Genomic DNA, 8,182 nt, shown 5'->3' with positions numbered 1-8,182 from the left:
TTTGGGAATGTCCTGTGGTGTCCCAGTTCTGGCCACATGTTTTGGGAATGTCCTGTGGTTTCCAAGTTCTGATCACATATTTTAGGAATGTCATGTGGTGTCCCAGTTCTGGTCACATGTTTTGGGCATGTCCTGTTGTGTTCTGGTCACATGTGTTGGGAATGTCCTGTGATGTCCCAGTCTGGTCACATGTTTTGGTAATGTCCTGAGGTGACCCAGTTCTGGTAACATGTTTTGGGAATGTCCTGTGGGGTCCCAGTTCTGGTAACATGTTTTGGGAATGTCCTGTGGTGTCCCAGTTCAGGTCATGTTTTGGGAATGTCCTGTTGGGTCCCAGTTCTGGTCATGTTTTGGGAATGCCTGTGGTGTCCCAGTTATGGTCACATGGTTTGGGAATGTCCCGTATGTTCCCAGTTCTGGTCATGTTTTGGGAATGCCTGTGGTGTCCCAGTTCTGGTCACACGTTTTGGGAATGTCCTGTGGGGTCCCAGTTATGGTCACATGTTTTGGGAATGTCCTGTGGTGTCCCAGTTCTGGTCACATGTTTTAGGAATGTCCTGTGGTGTCCCAGTTCTGGTCACATGGTTTGTGAATGTCCTGTGGTGTCACAGTTCTGGTCACATGTTTAGGGAATGTCCTGTGGTGTCCCAGTTCTGGTCACATGTTTTGGGAATGTCCTGTGGTGTCGCAGTTCTGGTCACATGTTTTGGGAATGTCCTGCGGTATCCCAGTTCTGGTCACATGTTTTTGGAATGTCCTGTGGGGTCCCAGTTCTGGTCACATGTTTTGGGAATGTCCTGAGGTGTCCCAGTTCTGGTAACATGTTTTGGGAATGTCCTGTGGTGTCCCAGTTCTGGCCACATGTTTTGGGAATGTCCTGTGGTTTCCAAGTTCTGATCACATATTTTAGGAATGTCATGTGGTGTCCCAGTTCTGGTCACATGTTTTGGGCATGTCCTGTTGTGTTCTGGTCACATGTGTTGGGAATGTCCTGTGATGTCCCAGTCTGGTCACATGTTTTGGTAATGTCCTGAGGTGTCCCAGTTCTGGTAACATGTTTTGGGAATGTCCTGTGGGGTCCCAGTTCTGGTAACATGTTTTGGGAATGTCCTGTGGTGTCCCAGTTCAGGTCATGTTTTGGGAATGTCCTGTTGGGTCCCAGTTCTGGTCATGTTTTGGGAATGCCTGTGGTGTCCCAGTTATGGTCACATGGTTTGGGAATGTCCCGAATGTTCCCAGTTCTGGTCATGTTTTGGGAATGTCCTGTGGTGTCCCAGTTATGGTCACATGGTTTGGGAATATCCTTTGGTGTCCCAGTTATGGTCACATATTTTAGGAATGTCCTGTGGTGTCCCAGTTCTGGTCACATGTTTTTGGAATGTCCTGTGGGGTCCCAGTTCTGGTCACATGTTTTGGGAATGTCCTGTGGTGTCCCAGTTCTGGCCACATGTTTTGGGAATGTCCTGTGGTTTCCAAGTTCTGATCACATATTTTAGGAATGTCAAGTGGTGTCCCAGTTCTGGTCACATGTTTTGGGAATGTCCTGTGGTGTCCCAGTTCTGATCACATATTTTAGGAATGTCATGTGCAGTCCCAGTTCTGGTCACATGTTTTGGGAATATCCTTTGGTGTCCCAGTTATGGTCACATGGTTTGGGAATATCCTTTGGTGTCCCAGTTATGGTCACATGGTTTGGGAATATCCTTTGGTGTCCCAGTTATGGTCACATATTTTAGGAATGTCCTGTGGTGTCCCAGTTCTGGTCACATATTTTAGGAATGTCCTGAGGTGTCCCAGTTCCGGTAACATGTTTTGGGAATGTCCTGTGGTGTCCCAGTTCTGGCCACATGTTTTGGGAATGTCCTGTGGGGTCCCAGTTCTGGTAACATGTTTTGGGAATGTCCTGTGGTGTCCCAGTTCTGGTCACATTTTGGGAATGTCCTGTGGTGTCCCAGTTATGGTCATATTGTGGGAATGTCCTGTGGGGTCCCAGTTCCGGTCATGTTTTGGGAATGTCCTGTGGTGTCCCAGTTCTGGTCACATGTTTTGGGAATGTCCTTTGGTGTCCCAGTTATGGTCACATATTTTAGGAATGTCCTGTGGTGTCCCAGTTATGGTCACATGTTTTGGGAATGTCCTGTGGTGTCCCAGTTCTGGTCACATGTTTTGGGAATGTCCTTTGGTGTCCCAGTTCTGGCCACATGTTTTTGGAATGTCCTGTGGTGTCCCAGTTCTGGTCACATGTTTTTGGAATGTCCTGTGGGGTCCCAGTTCTGGTCACATGTTTTGGGAATGTCCTGTGGTGTCCCAGTTCTGGCCACATGTTTTGGGAATGTCCTGTGGTTTCCAAGTTCTGATCACATATTTTAGGAATGTCAAGTGGTGTCCCAGTTCTGGTCACATGTTTTGGGAATGTCCTGTGGTGTCCCAGTTCTGATCACATATTTTAGGAATGTCATGTGCAGTCCCAGTTCTGGTCACATGTTTTGGGAATATCCTTTGGTGTCCCAGTTATGGTCACATGGTTTGGGAATATCCTTTGGTGTCCCAGTTATGGTCACATGGTTTGGGAATATCCTTTGGTGTCCCAGTTATGGTCACATATTTTAGGAATGTCCTGTGGTGTCCCAGTTCTGGTCACATATTTTAGGAATGTCCTGAGGTGTCCCAGTTCCGGTAACATGTTTTGGGAATGTCCTGTGGTGTCCCAGTTCTGGCCACATGTTTTGGGAATGTCCTGTGGGGTCCCAGTTCTGGTAACATGTTTTGGGAATGTCCTGTGGTGTCCCAGTTCTGGTCACATTTTGGGAATGTCCTGTGGTGTCCCAGTTATGGTCATATTGTGGGAATGTCCTGTGGGGTCCCAGTTCCGGTCATGTTTTGGGAATGTCCTGTGGTGTCCCAGTTCTGGTCACATGTTTTGGGAATGTCCTTTGGTGTCCCAGTTATGGTCACATATTTTAGGAATGTCCTGTGGTGTCCCAGTTATGGTCACATGTTTTGGGAATGTCCTGTGGTGTCCCAGTTCTGGTCACATGTTTTGGGAATGTCCTTTGGTGTCCCAGTTATGGTCACATATTTTAGGAATGTCCTGTGGTGTCCCAGTTATGGTCACATGTTTTGGGAATGTCCTGAGGTGTCCCAGTTCCGGTAACATGTTTTAGGAATGTCCGGTGGTGTCCCAGTTCTGGTAACATGTTTTGGGAATGTCCTGTGGTGTCCCAGTTCTGGTCACATTTTGGGAATGTCCTGTGGTGTCCCAGTTCTGGTCCTGTATTGGGAATGTCCTGTGGTGTCCCAGTTATGGTCACATGGTTTGGGAATGTCCTGTGGTGTCCCAGTTCTGGTCACATGTTTTAGGAATGTCCTGTGGTGTCCCAGTTCTGGTCACATTTTGAGAATGTCCTGTGGTGTCCCAGTTCTGGTCATGTTTTGGGAATGTCCTGTGGGGTTCCAGTTCTGGTCATATTGTGGGAATGTCCTGTGGGGTCCCAGTTCTGGTCATGTTTTGGGAATGTCCTGTGGTGTCCCAGGTTATGGTCACATGGTTTCTGAATGTCCTGTGGTGTCGCAGTTCTGGTCATATGTTTTGGGAATGTCCTGTGGTGTCCCAGTTCTGGTCACATGTTTTGGTAAAATTCTGTGATGTCCCAGTCTGGTCACATGTTTTGGGAATGTCCTGTGGTGTCCCAGTTCTGGTCACATGGTTTGTGAATGTTCTGTGATGTCCCAGTCTGGTCACATGTTTTGGGAATGTCCTGTGGTGTCCCAGTTCTGGTCATGTTTTGGGAATGTCCTGTGGTGTCCCAGTTATGGTCACATGGTTTGGGAATGTCCTGTGGGGTCCCAGTTCTGGCCACATGTTTTGGGTATGTCCTGTGGTGTCCCAGTTATGGTCACATGGTTTTGGAATGTCCCGTGGTGTCCCAGTTCTGGTCACAAGTTTTGGGAATGTCCTGTGGGGTCCCAGTTATGGTCACATGTTTTGGGAATGTCCTGTGGTGTCCCAGTTCTGGTCACATGTTTTAGGAATGTCCTGTGGTGTCCTAGTTCTGGTCACATGTTTTGGGAATGTCCTGTGGAGTCCCAGTTCTGGTCACATGTTTTGGGAATGTCCTGTGATGTCCCAGTCTGGTCACATGTTTTGGGAATGACCTGTGGTGGCCCAGTTCTGGTCACATGGTTAGTGAATGTCCTGTGGTGTCACAGTTCTGGTCACATGTTTTGGGAATATCCTGTGATGTCCCAGTCTGGTCACATGTTTTGGGAATGACCTGTGGTGGCCCAGTTCTGGTCACATGGTTAGTGAATGTCCTGTGGTGTCACAGTTCTGGTCACATGTTTTGGGAATGTCCTGTGGTGTCCCAGTTCTGGTCACATGTTTTGGGAATGTCCTTTGGTGTCCCAGTTATGGTCACATATTTTAGGAATGTCCTGTGGTGTCCCAGTTATGGTCACATGTTTTGGGAATGTCCTGTGGTGTCCCAGTTCTGGTCACATGTTTTGTGAATGTCCTGTGGTGTCCCAGTTCTGATCACATATTTTAGGAATGTCATGTGCAGTCCCAGTTCTGGTCACATGTTTTGGGAATGTCCTGTGGTGTCCCAGTTCTGGTCACATATTTTAGGAATGTCCTGAGGTGTCCCAGTTCCGGTAACATGTTTTGGGAATGTCCTGTGGTGTCCCAGTTCTGGCCACATGTTTTGGGAATGTCCTGTGGGGTCCCAGTTCTGGTAACATGTTTTGGGAATGTCCTGTGGTGTCCCAGTTCTGGTCACATTTTGGGAATGTCCTGTGGTGTCCCAGTTATGGTCATATTGTGGGAATGTCCTGTGGGGTCCCAGTTCCGGTCATGTTGGGAATGTCCTGTGGTGTCCCAGTTCTGGTCACATGTTTTGGGAATGTCCTTTGGTGTCCCAGTTATGGTCACATATTTTAGGAATGTCCTGTGGTGTCCCAGTTATGGTCACATGTTTTGGGAATGTCCTGTGGTGTCCCAGTTCTGGTCACATGTTTTGGGAATGTCCTTTGGTGTCCCAGTTATGGTCACATATTTTAGGAATGTCCTGTGGTGTCCCAGTTATGGTCACATGTTTTGGGAATGTCCTGAGGTGTCCCAGTTCCGGTAACATGTTTTAGGAATGTCCTGTGGTGTCCCAGTTCTGGTAACATGTTTTGGGAATGTCCTGTGGTGTCCCAGTTCTGGTCACATTTTGGGAATGTCCTGTGGTGTCCCAGTTATGGTCATATTGTGGGAATGTCCTGTGGGGTCCCAGTTCTGGTCCTGTATTGGGAATGTCCTGTGGTGTCCCAGTTATGGTCACATGGTTTGGGAATGTCCTGTGGGGTCCCAGTTACGGTCATGTTTTGGGTATGTCCTGTGGTGTCCCAGTTCTGGTCACATGTTTTAGGAATGTCCTGTGGTGTCCCAGTTCTGGTCACATTTTGAGAATGTCCTGTGGTGTCCCAGTTCTGGTCATGTTTTGGGAATGTCCTGTGGGGTTCCAGTTCTGGTCATATTGTGGGAATGTCCTGTGGGGTCCCAGTTCTGGTCATGTTTTGGGAATGTCCTGTGGTGTCCCAGGTTATGGTCACATGGTTTCTGAATGTCCTGTGGTGTCGCAGTTCTGGTCATATGTTTTGGGAATGTCCTGTGGTGTCCCAGTTCTGGTCACATGTTTTGGTAAAATTCTGTGATGTCCCAGTCTGGTCACATGTTTTGGGAATGTCCTGTGGTGTCCCAGTTCTGGTCACATGGTTTGTGAATGTTCTGTGATGTCCCAGTCTGGTCACATGTTTTGGGAATGTCCTGTGGTGTCCCAGTTCTGGTCATGTTTTGGGAATGTCCTGTGGTGTCCCAGTTATGGTCACATGGTTTGGGAATGTCCTGTGGGGTCCCAGTTCTGGCCACATGTTTTGGGTATGTCCTGTGGTGTCCCAGTTATGGTCACATGGTTTTGGAATGTCCCGTGGTGTCCCAGTTCTGGTCACAAGTTTTGGGAATGTCCTGTGGGGTCCCAGTTATGGTCACATGTTTTGGGAATGTCCTGTGGTGTCCCAGTTCTGGTCACATGTTTTAGGAATGTCCTGTGGTGTCCTAGTTCTGGTCACATGTTTTGGGAATGTCCTGTGGAGTCCCAGTTCTGGTCACATGTTTTGGGAATATCCTGTGATGTCCCAGTCTGGTCACATGTTTTGGGAATGACCTGTGGTGGCCCAGTTCTGGTCACATGGTTAGTGAATGTCCTGTGGTGTCACAGTTCTGGTCACATGTTTTGGGAATATCCTGTGATGTCCCAGTCTGGTCACATGTTTTGGGAATGACCTGTGGTGGCCCAGTTCTGGTCACATGGTTAGTGAATGTCCTGTGGTGTCACAGTTCTGGTCACATGTTTTGGGAATGTCCTGTGGTGTCCCAGTTCTGGTCACATGTTTTGGGAATGTCCTTTGGTGTCCCAGTTATGGTCACATATTTTAGGAATGTCCTGTGGTGTCCCAGTTATGGTCACATGTTTTGGGAATGTCCTGTGGTGTCCCAGTTCTGGTCACATGTTTTGTGAATGTCCTGTGGTGTCCCAGTTCTGATCACATATTTTAGGAATGTCATGTGCAGTCCCAGTTCTGGTCACATGTTTTGGGAATGTCCTGTGGTGTCCCAGTTCTGGTCACATATTTTAGGAATGTCCTGAGGTGTCCCAGTTCCGGTAACATGTTTTGGGAATGTCCTGTGGTGTCCCAGTTCTGGCCACATGTTTTGGGAATGTCCTGTGGGGTCCCAGTTCTGGTAACATGTTTTGGGAATGTCCTGTGGTGTCCCAGTTCTGGTCACATTTTGGGAATGTCCTGTGGTGTCCCAGTTATGGTCATATTCTGGGAATGTCCTGTGGGGTCCCAGTTCCGGTCATGTTGGGAATGTCCTGTGGTGTCCCAGTTCTGGTCACATGTTTTGGGAATGTCCTTTGGTGTCCCAGTTATGGTCACATATTTTAGGAATGTCCTGTGGTGTCCCAGTTATGGTCATGTTTTGGGAATGTCCTGTGGTGTCCCAGTTATGGTCACATGGTTTGGGAATGTCCTGTGGGGTCCCAGTTCTGGCCACATGTTTTGGGTATGTCCTGTGGTGTCCCAGTTATGGTCACATGGTTTTGGAATGTCCCGTGGTGTCCCAGTTCTGGTCACAAGTTTTGGGAATGTCCTGTGGGGTCCCAGTTATGGTCACATGTTTTGTTAATGTCCTGTGGTGTCCCAGTTCTGGTCACATGTTTTAGGAATGTCCTGTGGTGTCCTAGTTCTGGTCACATGTTTTGGGGATGTCCTGTGGAGTCCCAGTTCTGGTCACATGTTTTGGGAATATCCTGTGATGTCCCAGTCTGGTCACATGTTTTGGGAATGACCTGTGGTGGCCCAGTTCTGGTCACATGGTTAGTGAATGTCCTGTGGTGTCACAGTTCTGGTCACATGTTTTGGGAATATCCTGTGATGTCCCAGTCTGGTCACATGTTTTGGGAATGACCTGTGGTGGCCCAGTTCTGGTCACATGGTTAGTGAATGTCCTGTGGTGTCACAGTTCTGGTCACATGTTTTGGGAATGTCCTGTGGTGTCCCAGTTCTGGTCACATGTTTTGGGAATGTCCTTTGGTGTCCCAGTTATGGTCACATATTTTAGGAATGTCCTGTGGTGTCCCAGTTATGGTCACATGTTTTGGGAATGTCCTGTGGTGTCCCAGTTCTGGTCACATGTTTTGTGAATGTCCTGTGGTGTCCCAGTTCTGATCACATATTTTAGGAATGTCATGTGCAGTCCCAGTTCTGGTCACATGTTTTGGGAATGTCCTGTGGTGTCCCAGTTCTGGTCACATATTTTAGGAATGTCCTGAGGTGTCCCAGTTCCGGTAACATGTTTTGGGAATGTCCTGTGGTGTCCCAGTTCTGGCCACATGTTTTGGGAATGTCCTGTGGGGTCCCAGTTCTGGTAACATGTTTTGGGAATGTCCTGTGGTGTCCCAGTTCTGGTCACATTTTGGGAATGTCCTGTGGTGTCCCCGTTATGGTCATATTGTGGGAATGTCCTGTGGGGTCCCAGTTCCGGTCATGTTGGGAATGTCCTGTGGTGTCCCAGTTCTGGTCACATGTTTTGGAAATGTCCTTTGGTGTCCCAGTTATGGTCACATATTTTAGGAAT

Source organism: Oncorhynchus kisutch, linkage group LG26 (assembly GCF_002021735.2).
Source record: "Oncorhynchus kisutch isolate 150728-3 linkage group LG26, Okis_V2, whole genome shotgun sequence".
Classification (NCBI taxonomy): Eukaryota; Metazoa; Chordata; class Actinopteri; order Salmoniformes; family Salmonidae; genus Oncorhynchus; species Oncorhynchus kisutch.
This window is presented reverse-complemented; position numbering follows the sequence as displayed.